This window comes from Ciconia boyciana, chromosome 2 (assembly GCF_034638445.1).
Source record: "Ciconia boyciana chromosome 2, ASM3463844v1, whole genome shotgun sequence".
Lineage (NCBI taxonomy): Eukaryota > Metazoa > Chordata > Aves > Ciconiiformes > Ciconiidae > Ciconia > Ciconia boyciana.
The window spans coordinates 99,646,783-99,660,687 of NC_132935.1; the positions used below are offsets into that span (position 1 = coordinate 99,646,783).

Genomic DNA, 13,905 nt, shown 5'->3' on the forward strand with positions numbered 1-13,905 from the left:
TAAAAGAGAAGTATTTTAATCTCTTTCACAAGCATAATCACGGAAACAACTGAAAACCATGACGGACCAATTGATGGTTCGTTACTGGGAACAATGCTTTTTGTTTTCTAAAGCTTGCTTTCTCAGATCTTCTAAGTAAATGGAGACACATCGCAGATTTGAAAGGCAAGGGAGCTGTTTAAAATTAATTTCAGTTCCAGTTGTTGCAGCAAAGGAAGAAAACCCATCTTTTCGTATTCGGCCATTTGCTTCAAGGGCTGCCTCGCAGAAACACGTTCTTTCCCAAGCCACCTTGGGTCCACACGAGTTTGTCCACAGAGTCTGCCTTGCCCATGTTGAGAGCAGTTTTGCTATTAGTATGCTTTAAACCCAGGAAAGACTTCAGAAAGACAGATATATTACACTCAAAGCACACGTTTTGAGATTGAGAAACTATATTCAGCTATTTTGTTGTGCACAAACAGCTATTTTGTCTTTCAAGATCAAAACGCAAGCAAACAAATAAACAGAAGGCGATCCAACTGGAAAGATATTTTTGATGGGAGTAAAAGACTTTGCTAACCAACTATTAGAGAATGCCAAACTGTCTAACACTCAGTTCTAGTATAATACAATAAAATGGTAACTTAAAATTAATATACATGCACTTTACTCACTGATTTTAACTGGTTCAGCACATCTATTCTGCAAAGGTTTACCCAATACCATCCCAACAACATTCATTCTCCTGGTAGGGCTGTCAAACACATCCTATATAACCTCAAGGAATGTATCCATAACCAAAAATGCGGGTGTGAGAGATGTGCTAGTTCAGCAAACACCAGCCTCACTGGGCACTGGTGCACGAACACTCACAGGTCAAACAATTACCATGGTCCTGTCCCACAAGACATGGGGCATCTCCCCAGCCCCACTGAGTCCAAGAACAACCTTGAGGACCACAGACTACTTATTAAGAAGGCAGCACACTGCAAGAGATTGTAGCAGCGCTAAGACAATGCTAACCAAACCTGCACCTCTGCAGAATAAATCAGCAGAGTGCAAATGCTTTCAGTCACGCTTCAAACACACCACAGATCACCCATTTCAATTTCTGGTGCAAGGCGATCAATACAAACCTCCTAAAAAAAATCCTCCTGAAATACACCGGTGTTTTTGCATTTCCCTATTTAGCATTTCACATTCCTTTACAAAAGATTTGCTCGTGGTTTACTTAACAAATAAAAACATAATCATAAATTGCAAGATTATAACAGAGTTTATGGACTGAGACCTGCCAGGATATTTATTGTGCTGCTGCACGGGGGAGGCGGTTTCCTTTTTTACATGCCCTTGTGGGAACGAAGTCAAAAGCACACCTCAATGCTAAGCTGAGGACAGTCCATCTGATGGAGATCAGCAGGAACCGTGCAAGGGCACTGCCGAAAATGTGTTACTTAATTCTGCAGGATTAGGGTGCCGTGACTCACCGCCACCAATGCCAACAGGCTGTGGCTGCTGCCTTCCTCACGCTGTAAAAGGAATTTGCTCACCCATGACACAAAACTGATCTTTTTCAGAGTATTTTAAGGCACCCCACTGTTGTTGAGAATGCCCAAAATTTTGTAGGGCTCAAAACTTAGAAGGTGCTTTCCAAACTAAGGGCAGTGGGAAAGTATCCCTTCACAGAATTTAAGATCTTCTAGCAGGACAAAGATAAAGGCATGAAAATGAGAAAAAAAAAAAACCAGGAATGACTGTAGGAATGCCTATTACCTAATTATTTTTTTAATTACTTAGCAGGTTTTTTTAATATATAAAAGCTCTACATACACTTTTCTAGTTGCTCTTATAAACCCAAATCCATCACTTCTTGCTTGCCCTTTTTTTTTTTTAATTCCTCTAAGTCTCAGAGAAACTTTAAAATTTTGCATGTCCAGGTGAGAACCCTGTTTATTTCGTTTCCATTTTCTTTTTCCCTCAGAAATAGGTTTGCAAAGCATATTTCCAAAATCTTGAGAAACTAGGAGCATGACCAACAGCCTTTTAACCCCAGGTACCCTTCACTCCAGACAGAGTTGGGATACTCAGACTGGAAGGTTCGCTTACAGGGTGTTTAGCTCAAGCATTTGGTATCAGTAGCTTTCACACATGCATTTGTACAGTGCTCCCCTTCCACAGGTATCTGATGGCTCACTCTTTCCAAAATAATCCCACCAAAGAAAAAAAGTCAAGAATCAGAATGACGTGGCTCTACCAAGAGAGGCATTTATCACAAAGTAAAAATTAAAACCTCCAAAGATCACAGGGATCCAATACATTTTAGCATAGGAAAAAAGACACAATAATGGTTAGCTGGCTACCTTCTGTTTCTCTGCCACCCCCATTACTAAACCATGGAACAAAACCTTTTATAGAGGAGAACCTAATGATCACTAAATATACCTTTAGTCTTAAATTTAAGTGAAAACTCTGGCTAAGTGCATAGAATTAGCTGAAAATAGCAATACAGCTGGCCACCTTTGGCAGATTCACAACCAATATGCTTCATCTTTCTGTAGCCACTTCCTTTTGACTGCACCACCTTCATTTAGCTGCCAAGTTGGAAAGAAGAGCAAATGTTGTGCTTCTTTTTAGAGACCAAGAGGAATTAATTCTTTGTATTCAAAGATGAAAAGGCCTCCGTTCAAAAGTGTATAGGGTTTTAGTCCCTTAAATCTATCTATTATTTGCTTAAGGAACTCTCTCTAGACTGAATTTACAGGGTATGACACCAAACAAAATTTTCTCCAAGACAGCTTTGCACTCAAAGTTAGTCTACATTTTGTTGTATGGAGAGAAACAAACAGTGAATGAACAATGTGCAAATATATATATTTTTTTTTTAAATCCAGCTGTTACAATGAAGCACATTTTCCTTTTAAACATTCTTTCTCTAAATCAACGTGGGGTGTTAGTGAAGCCATTGTAACGCAGCTTTTTTTTTTTTAACCCAAATCTGATTTTACAAATGCAATATCCATGAACTCCCAGGCTCCAAGATCTTCTAAGTACAAGCCCTGCAGGGATGGTACTCACTGTCCCGTCAGTAAGGCAACAGATACCCAGCACCACTAGGTGACAACAGGAAAAGTTTTGTTAAGATACGGGTCTCATAGGAAGAAACGTCCCAACTAGCTATCAATTTTGCCAGTAGAAAGTCAACCTGAACAGTAATGCACGCATCAAACGTCGATATAACTTCTCCCACAACTCCAGCTGACTAGTTTTGGCAATTTTTTTGTGCTCTCTTTTTGTCTCTCTTCTCCCTCTCAGCACTTGAGCAAGTGAAAAGTCACATATTAATGTACTCAGCAAAAATTAAGAAATGAGCCATCTTTACCCTCTACCAGCTCATGAGTCACATGGTTCAAAAGCAAAATATCTTCCAAAGGAATCCACAACCAATTTTAAGACATTCATCAGGTCCATCAAGTGAAGCATGTGTAAGCAGTCATCTCCTTTCATAAATACAAGGAGGGACAGAACAACATAATAAATATTTTGCAAACATCATTAAAAGAAAAATACCATGACTGACAGTCCAGCAACATATTTTCTGGCCATAATCACATCCAGCTTCACTCCACACACGATCCAACATTCCCTGAAACTACTTCTGGCGCAGAAAAGCACTGATTATAAAGCTGCATGTGACCTGCACCACGTAATATAGAGGCATCTCTTTTAGGCTACACATGGCTCTTCTTGCACACTGTCCAACAGGAGAACCTCTGCAGACCAAGAACCAGATTGTGTGTCCTAGTCCTCGGGTCACTACCTCAATCCATGTTTTGCAGCTGTGAGAAGCAAGGTGGAAAGAACTAGAAAACCAGACTTTAAGCTAAAAAGATGGACAACAGTCTAGGATTTAACATATTCAGCTGAAGAAAGCATTTCACTCAAGTCTTTGATACCTACCTACCTATGTATCTATCAAGGAAGAAACACAGCCAAGCAACAAGGCTATGCAAACATTTCCAGGTTCTAAAAAGATCGAGCCAGTCAAGCTTCCCCCTTGTGGTTTGCATGTCGTCATCAGCGTTGCTTCATGTTTGTATAGCCTTATAGCTCAAATATGTTTTATATGTCTTTGGAGGACGAGTGCACATATTTATGAGTTACAGTGATTGCTTCTTTGTGAGCAGTGCACAGACATGTGCACAACAGAGGTTCCCAGGACTGTAATCCTGTCTCCAACTAGAACGCTGTAAGAGAAGGAGAGAGGCAGGAAACCAAACTAACATACAATGGTACTGACACGTTTTATTAGGAACCAGCGTATATAAATTAAACAATACCACAACAGCACAGACCCAACAAATCCTCCCTGCTACAGCTGATTCTTAAACAGCAACATTTTGCGATGCTAAGGTAAATGATCTCGTCTTCTATATTTATTTAGTATCCTTCACCTTAAAAGATCCCACGATACTTTTTTTTTTTTTATGCATATATATCTCTCAGCTGCCCTTTCCATTCTCATTCTTCCCCTCCTCCCCCCCCCCCCGCCCCCCAAATTATGTCGCAGCTTTAGGTATACTAGATGGTACACAGGACTGAAAGTAAAGAATTCCATGAGGAGGAATTTACTCAGCAGAGATCCATTAAAATTCAATTGCCAGTTTCCACCAGATGAAGATCTAGCCTCACAATTAACCAAAATTTGAGTGGGATTAATATAGAAAGGTGCACCAAAACTACAATGGAGCAGGAATACCACAATACCCATGGTTCCTACTGCTTTCCTATGCTTAGATACCAGGAAACCACAGCCATCATTTTCAAACATGGACACAAAGATCCAAGATCAAGGGAATCTTTGGAATTTGTGCCGACATTTTGTTTCTAGCCAAGACCACGTCAAGCCCATGCAAGGTCGCGGGTCTATCCTTAGAAGGTCTACTACAATTTTTTCTTTGTTTCTAATCAAAAGCTTGGCTTTGTAACTGGTTGATTTCCAGGTGTCTTTTGGTTTCTTAGTACAACTGAATAGACAACCAGAGCATTTGCTACAACAATCACAATATTTAACCCAAAATCAGGCTGTCTCCCATTTACCTTCATGTCTGATAGCATCTTGAAGAAAGCTTCTCCATTCAACTACACCTTCCTCTCCTACTCAATATGTATGACCTAGAAAAACTAGCGCTAAAAATTTTTAAGACTTGCCCAGAGTCTCTCCTTCAGCCACCAATTTAAAGGAACTGAAAAGCAGCAGCAAACTTCCCACCCGGTAAGGGTAAAGCAATAGCCATCACCATAGCCATTGGCAGAAAGAACATCTTTCCACAGGCTCTGGGACCCTTTGTCTTCATTGCAGACGTTTTTCTCTGTTCAATCCCAAAAGAGACTAAATAAATAAGATTTAAACTCACATCTACACGTGTTTCAAATTAAAATTCTAAAAATGGTCGTTTCCCCACGTATTTCAGAAGCCGCCTATAAACAGCTCCTCTATTTATATAGTCCTAAAAGCAGGAGAGTGTATTAGCTGTAAGACCAGACGAAAGCTGAACTCATGCCCACAAACTCAGAAGTAAAGCCAGATGTCAGATACCAAAGAATCAGACGCCCATGCCAGCCTGCATTCTTCACACCATATATTTTTTTATTTTTTTTTTAATTAAAATGACTATTTTACCACGCTATTAGTAAGCTCCACATTTCAGTGCAAAATCTCGCCTGCTCAGGTACCCGTCCTTCCCTCCACTGTCATGTGCAATATGAACCCCATTGCTGCTGCAGAGCTTGACAGAGCCTCCGACCTGACCCGCTCAGCTCTGCTGTGACCTGAGGAGGGATGGAGAGGACGGGGGAACTGCAGAACCCGGAGCGCCCTGGAAGCAGCAGAGACAGCACTACACAGAAACTAATTTCTCAGCTTGGCCCCGCTCTCGTTTAACTCAAACAGATTTAGAGAAAAAGCTACATTACCACAGTTGCTTCTGAGCCAACATTTACTCTGGCAGGCTATCATCAGAGCTATTGAAGTTTTTCTCTCTCTTTTTATCCTACTGAAGTGTTATAATAGGAGCAATAATACATTTACGTTCGCTTTATTCTTCCTTAGCACACAGTTCAAAATTCTATAAATGACACTGAAGTAGGTAGCAGAGGCGTTTTGGCTGTACTGCTTACATCCTCCAGGCACTCAACCTCTCCTCTGTAGGCTATGGCAAGGACTAATCCTGCCACTTGATAGCAGCTATTGACATTTTGATTAAACAGTGCTGCCTACAGAATGGAAAGGATTGTCCCCAAAATATTTACATGAATCTGATGCACATAGATGGCTTCAGGATCAGTCAGAGATCATGAATTATGCTGTGAAATGAAGGCATTTTCATACTGAATCAGTATGTCAGTCGTAGCAACAAGCTTGGAATTGACAGGCGATCCAGGAGAGCTTCGGGAGTCCCGGAAGCCAGTGTAAAATAGCAGTAGTAATAGCAGTGCAATAGCAGTAATGCACTGAAATGCATCAGCTACGGGGCTTCCAAGTTCCAAGAATTCCCCAAGTCTTTTCCAAAAGTCTGGAGACTCATTTTTACACTGAAACTGTAGAAGAGAATTTCTGTGGAAAGGTGAGGGCAGAAGATGAAAGGAAAGAGGAAGACAAGAGGCAGAAGGAAAGACACAGCTTATTATTTTGAAGAATCAAATGTTTAACCTGTTTGTTTATAGAGTCTTGAACTAGAATTTATGACAAGGCATGCAGCACGACTTACAACCTCTTCTTGTCATATGTATGAGATGGCTAGCATAAGGCCCAGCAATCTAATCCAGCTGGGATCCCATAATCCTGTATTGCTGCCACACAATCTGAAGGATACATGTACAGAAGAGTAACAAGAACATTAGGGACAGAGAAAGAAGGGTAAAAGCCATCTAAAGTAACATGGATGAAGGAAAAGGAAAGACAGACAGAAAAAACATTGCAGCGGCTGCCTTCCCAAAGAGCCTCTCCTGTATCAATCACCAGGAGCTTTCCCACTGGACTCTCAAACTGCTAGAAACCTCTCATCACCTCCCCTGGGTCACATACAGATATATATGTACACACACACATATATGCACACACCCCCATACATACACTCCATTAGTAAAAGAAATAAAGAAGAGGAGAGGCTGACCAGAGAAGATGCATCCTTTCCAGCACAGCTAACTCCAAATTTATGCTGCTCAACTGTAAGATGCTATGCAATCATCTTGACCAACATGTGGCAATTACACAAGTGGCTGATGAGTGGTGTTAAGCAAGAGCACTTGACTGCGTGCTGGCAAGCCAGTCAACGATAGTATCCACCACATGTAAGCCACCAGCTTGCATATAAATGAATCTCAGATTAAAACCAACATGGAAATGATCGCTGAGATGTAGAGTAAGTTGACTGTCTGTTTACCGCAGTAAACATGCTGTTTTCTAGTGTCCCTGAAGATGTTGCCTGCATCATTTCCAAACATTTTCTTTTTGTAGTCAAAATGAAGATAGACGATTTAAGAGTTGACAATCTCTTCCCCTTACTGTTGGGAGACTCATAACAGAACCAGCCCCCACCTTTCTGCACACAACTGCATGAACAGTTTTGTAAAATCCTGCAACTTAACTGATTGACTACCCGTCACTCAATATAATATGGCTATCAAGTGTTTCAAACCCCTCTGCAGGCACTCGTATTCATACCAGGGACAAATCTTGCCAATTCTTTCTGCAAAATGTCGCAGAGACACAAATCTTCCTCACAGCTAAAATGACTTGTGAAAGACTCTCACTCTTTTCTTTCCCCATTACTGCAATACTCTTTCACTCCACATTGATGAACCCCATCAGAATATTTCATAGAAATCATCTTTATAACTACTACGTTGGCTCGGTCACTTCCACCTTTGCATTTCTTGACTGATTCCCTTTTCTCTGCTGTTTCACACTTTAAACCCTCTACAACCTGTCTCCATCTTCCCTGTGATCTTTGCATGAACAGTCCAGATGTTGAATTGCACCTCCGATTAATCTACTGCCTATTTTTCAAACCATAAAACAAGCAAATAGGCCCAATTAGCTTTATTCTTTTTTTAAGCTACATCAACGCTACTCCTAAATTTTCATCTCTACTAAAAAGAGAAGAGGGTTAAGGCAGCAGATCTTCTTAAGGTATGCTTATACTCGGAAGGCGGCTTTGGCAGCAATGTGGAGTCCAGGTTTACCAGCTCTCCATGCCCCTTCATATCAAAACATACTAGTACCAAAAGAGTAAAATTATTTTTCTGCAGTTCTGAGATTGCAAATCAAACTGTTTTTCCTGCAACAACAATTCTAAGATTCAGGTTCGTTCAACATATTTAAATGAGTATGAGTCTAAAATGAATCCTGCTCCTTGCCTCTCATCCGTATGGGAAAATGATATGCTAGTGCATTTTTAAAAATGGACAAGGAACTGTATCCAAAACTAGGTACAGAATTATACTTAAGCTTTCTAAAGTTGCACGTTTTCTTGATACAGGTATGGCCTTACTCATATCTGTACCAAAGCAGGAGCTACATGTAATTTCTGCAGAAGGTGGAAGTTGCACAATGTTAATAATAAAACAGCTAATAAAAGTTAGCTTTGTCAATGCATTAAGAAACTTGATACACATAGAATTAGTGAAGTGACATATTTCACGCAGGTTTAACTGTTGAGTAGTACAGTGCTATTTTTACATAGGCACTCTTTTGACTAAGACTACTTTTTTGCTGAAATTGAGAGTCCCAGCTGTACCAGCTAATGAGGCGTACATGTGCAAAGCACTACTCTGATTACAATTAAACCACTACAGGACCACAGTAAAAATTTTCAAATCCAGAAGTAAACTACGGGTACTTCAGAAATCACTAAGAGGAAGCATTTTCCTGCCACTTACTAACTCAGCCAACAAGGGAAAAAGGCTGTATTTAAGATCCGTTTTGAGATGAGTGCTGCTGAATTCTGGGCTGGGCGCTCCGCATTCCCCTGCATCCATCGTGGCAACAAAACCCAGCTCCAGGGCAGCTGCCCTGAAATGTCTTTTTGGAGAACAGCATCTAAAATGTGCTGTTGAGGCCAGGATACCACACAAGGATGGCAATCCAGAAGTAAAGCAATTTTCTATGAAGTTTATGGATAAAGCATTCAGAAGATAAAGTTTTAATCTGGCTACATGTGGTAGCAGATGTGTTTTTTTAATTGCTGAAAAAGTTTTCTCCCCTATCAGAAGACAGAAAGTTTAGGAAAAAAAAAACAAAAAAAGAAGGGGGGGAGGGGGGATCTTAATTAAAACTGTGACAGAGATACCAACCTGACCAAAGTGAACTGTAAGCATCAAGAAATGAATAAAACTGGTAATCTGTATCACTCATTTTCCCCCGTGGTTAATTATACTCAGTCCCAGTTCCAATGGAAAAAAGAAAGAGAAAAAGGCACAAAAACCTTCTGTCCCATTAGCTCTTTATTTTGCAGCTCCTGTTCCCCAATGCTCTAAAACTGCATTTTCTTTTGAAACAACTTTCCCGGATTTTCAGAAGGGTGCTTCCCTTCTGCAAAATCTTCTTAGTCACAAAAGGAAAAATATTTCTCTCAATAGAATACTTGACTTCAGTCTGATCAGAAAGACAGTTTATTCTGCAAAACTTAAAACCTCATACCATAATGCATAGAAGTGCATTAGTTTGCATCCATGAAGAGAGAGAAAACTGGAGAGATAAAAGAGAAAAGAAGGGAATTTCTATTCCCCTCAAACATAATTGCCAAAACTCCAAACTATGCTCAGTTCCTGATGAAATTTTTCTGCATGATCTCATCCTTATTGCATCTGGTTTTGGAAGAGACTCATTCCAAAAAATCAGATTTTTCAGTCAACAAACTTCAGTTACTATACTCCCTCCCCCCCCCCGCCCCCCTCCAAACTACTGACTTGGGACAGTTTTTTCCTTGCCTGCATGTGCAACATAGACTGAGGGCTGACGAGACAAGTTCCCACACCTGTAGGAAGTGGAGAATTTAGGCTAAAAATTCTGACTGACATTTAACTTAACACAGTAATACTTCTCTGGGGGAGGGGAGTCTCCTATAGCTGCATTAATTCAGGCTAAAAATACCCATGCTGACATGCTGTCATGTGAGAATCTCTTTGATTCCAAGAGTTTATTCAGAGCCTTCGTGTTACTTTGAACTTTTTTGTTGTTTAATATGATCATCGCTCCATTTGTCATCATATGACAAGAGCAGACAATTACACAAGCTGAAGATATGTCTGCCAGTCATAGCATGCCATCCTGCTGCTGTCAAGCAATGAGATGTGCCTCTACACACCTCTAGATTGAGTTCATTAAACCAGCCTGCAGGATATCCCTCGGTAATGACACAGATGAAAGACCAAATTAAAATTGCTTAATCCAGATACACAATCTCTAGCATTTTCCACCTTGCAGTCTAACTGGTTAAGCTGCATGTTTGAATAAGCCGTCCTAGCACAGAAGCTGCTCTAATTCTCCACTTCCATCACTTTTAATTAAAACATCTGAAAGATTTTCAGAGTTTGTTTTGTACTTCCCTCAGCCTCGAACGTCAGCTAAGCTATTTAAAAGAAAAGCAGACTGGGCAGCCACATATTACCGTGCCTTCTGTCAACCGACTCAAGGAAAGCAGCTCTCTCCTACGTTACAATTGCCACAGGAAGAGGTGAGCACACCGGCAATGGTGGGAATCAAGCAGAAAGCCGTGTATCACCTCAGAGAGCATGCATCAGTGTTTTCAGTAGTCACTACCGCTTTCCCAAAGCCTATTTGTTGCCTCCAAAGCCTTGGCTTCGTTAGTGACACCACATTACCTCCATGTTCCTCATCCAGAATCCAGCTTCGCAGTTCAGCGTTTTAAAATACTATTTTTAACCATGTGCTTCTTGAAGTTTTTTCATTTCCTAATATTAAATACAAAGTTCTTGCCACACAATTGTCTGTCTCTCATACAAATAGGACAGAAGAAGTATGCTTAAAAAGCAAATATCCAGCAATTTTGCGCTAACACTGTGAGAAGTCCATGGGGAAGTAGCACCTACCTCAATTAGTAGATTGAGCCATGTTTTCAAACAAAGCCTAATTAAAATAAGCTCTTCTGAATCTCCATCAAGAGCCAATTCACCAGCAAGGGGACAATTGCTTAACACAGCCTCCTATGATGAAATACGTTCCCCACACTGGCACAACAAACATCCGCGTTAACACTGACAAGAGTATTTCCAAAGCCAATGCATGTACAAGTCTAAATATAAAGCTGGAATCCCAACTTCCGTTACTTCCTCATTAGCGGCTTAACATATCGGAGTGGGGGGAGAAATCTTAATAAATAAGAATAATAAATATACCTCAAACATTACTACTGCATTTTTCAGGACAGCTAAATGTGTCTAAGGCTATATGTAACTACTAAAGTGTTTTCTTTACCAACATGATTTGGCATGGTACCAGCACCCCAAAGGGCAACAGGAAACCACAAAGTTGATGTGGCTCAAAATTTGAGTTTTTCCAAAGCCTAGTTATACAACAATGCTTGTTTTTTTAAAAAGAAATTATACTGTAGATAATTTGGTTTCATTTTTAAAATATTCCCATGAAGCAGCTCTAACTCTAAGCTCAAACTCAAGGGTCAGCTGGGACTTGCAGCAGAAGCAAGGATGCTGCGGTGGGCAGGGATGCAGCAGCAGCTGCCCCCCCCTCAGGACAGGCAGTGCAGGCAGCACAGGCAGCTAACCAGCCCGCCCTGGGAGAAAGGGAAAAAGACACGTTCCCTTTCTGCTCCCTCCACCTTTTGGATTTCATAGCTGTCTCTTTGTTTCTGCCACCTGACCTACAGAAGACCAGAGAGCCAGAGGAAAAAATAAAGCTGAGGAAACCTCGGGAGGTGGGCTCGCCTGCTCCCCATCCCCTCAGTGAGCACTCGTGGCATCCGGGACAGAATTTGGCCTCTTATTAGGGTCGTCCCTGCTCAACTTCAGGCCACTCTGTGTGGGGCCAGGGCAGAACACAGATCAGGACACACATCATGGGCAGAAACCTCACCTCCTGGTGCTCTGGCACCCGTGTTCTGCCTGAGAGGACTCCCTGTGTCTCAACAAAAGCATGTTTCCACTGCTGGAGGATGAGCGTAGCAGCCCATCCACCACACCGTGCGCACACCGAGAACGGTGCCTTCCTAGCTACAGCCTTGCCTGTGCAGGCATCCCCAAAACGGTGCTGTTAACTGTACCGTGCCCCCTAAAAACAAATGGCCCACGATGTGCTCAGACACTTTATTTCCATCCGTGCAAAGCCGAATGACTGCACCATAAGGCCGAGCAGAGCCCTAACATTATAAAATGGACAGACCTTTTACCAAGGAGGTTTTGGTTTTTCTTAAAACCACCTCCCTCAAAAACATTCAACCCATTTCCGTCTCTGTCAAGCGAAAGCACTATGCTGCAGCTTCATCAGCTGCAGTTTAAAGCCCACTATGTTTCTTCCCCCAATTTATAGACCGGAGGGATGGACCCAGCACTGACAGCTCAGCTCCTCCAGGTCCTGGCTAAGCGCTGGCTGCTGCTATACCCTGCTCAGCACCCCCAAAGCAGCCCTCCCACACCATTTCCAGCCCCGCAGCAAACAACAAATAATAAAATAGCAACAGAGACTCCAAGGGAATTAAATGGTAGCGCTTACAGCGACTGTAAATGAGGTGCGGGAAAGGGAGGGACAGAGGGCACCAGCTGCCAGGTGGGGATTTCTTTCGGCTGCCGCTGCTTTTCTAGCTGCAAAGCACTGGCAGAGGGAGCGCTGCAAGCAACTTGCTCCCTGGAACAGCAGGAGAAGAGGAGGCTGGAGATAACAGAGGCCACGAAAGCAGCAGCAAGCGCAGGGAGGAGGCGACTCCTTCTCCCACGTCTGCTGGGTTACGGCAGCTCATGTGCCCCAGTGAAGCAGCAAATCTGGAAATGACGCCGAACTCCCTGCCTTCCCACGTCACCTGGCCCGACTCGAGACTATCCTCATCACACATCACACCTGGAGAAGTGCTGCTTCAGCCACAGGCCAACGGTTTAGCCAACAAACATGGATACTACCAGTCGTGCACTGAGCTAAACATCATTTGCTCCAGCACAGGAATCTGCCTGCATTATGGCAGAAGAGCTTAAGGGAGAACACAGCTTTGCCCGGCCATGAAGAGCAGCCAGAATAAATCTCGTAATCTAATTTGTATATGACTGTGCCTAAGCTATCCACTCACGTTGTTCAACCCACCCTGTACGTGCCCACTGAAATGCCTGCCTGCAAGCATGCTTCCAGGCAGGTGTGCCTCCCGACAGACCAAACTCGGCCCCTCTGGTGACAGTACTGCACCCCCAACCAGGAAAGCGAACGCTGCCTGAACATTTCGGCAGCAGCCTACGCGGACACCATTTAGCTCATTTCATTTCCAAATGCAAAAGACATGTCTCCAATATACAGACAACAAATCCCCACTAGCCCATTCTTACATTAAATTTGCATAACAGATCACTCTACAGCATTAGCAAAATTCCACGCTGCAAGCACATTTAATAAAATCATAGCGACAACGGCTTAAACAGCACATTAGTTAAAATTCCTGCAATGCCTATTATCGGTGGAGTTACATGATACAGGGAAGGGTGGCGTGCCCTAATGAAACCTGGCGCACGCAGCCAACAGCCTGCAACAAAGACTGGAAGATCACACGAACGCTCCCAGAGAAAAACAATTTAAGACCTGAACCCCCACTTCTACCCCCCAAAAGCCAGTCTGGCGTCATGTAAGCAAAAGCCCTACTCCATGTTACATTCCTAGAGCCTCAACCAAAGGAAAGGAGAATCGGTGGA

The 13,905-nt window shown here is 42.3% G+C and overlaps 1 protein-coding gene across 7 annotated transcripts in view; it reads right to left on the minus strand.

The window, feature by feature from the left end:
• JARID2 (jumonji and AT-rich interaction domain containing 2) overlaps positions 1-13,905 on the minus strand; it is a 226,744-nt gene that overhangs the window by 194,496 nt on the left and 18,343 nt on the right. The gene's annotated exons all lie outside the window — the stretch shown is intronic.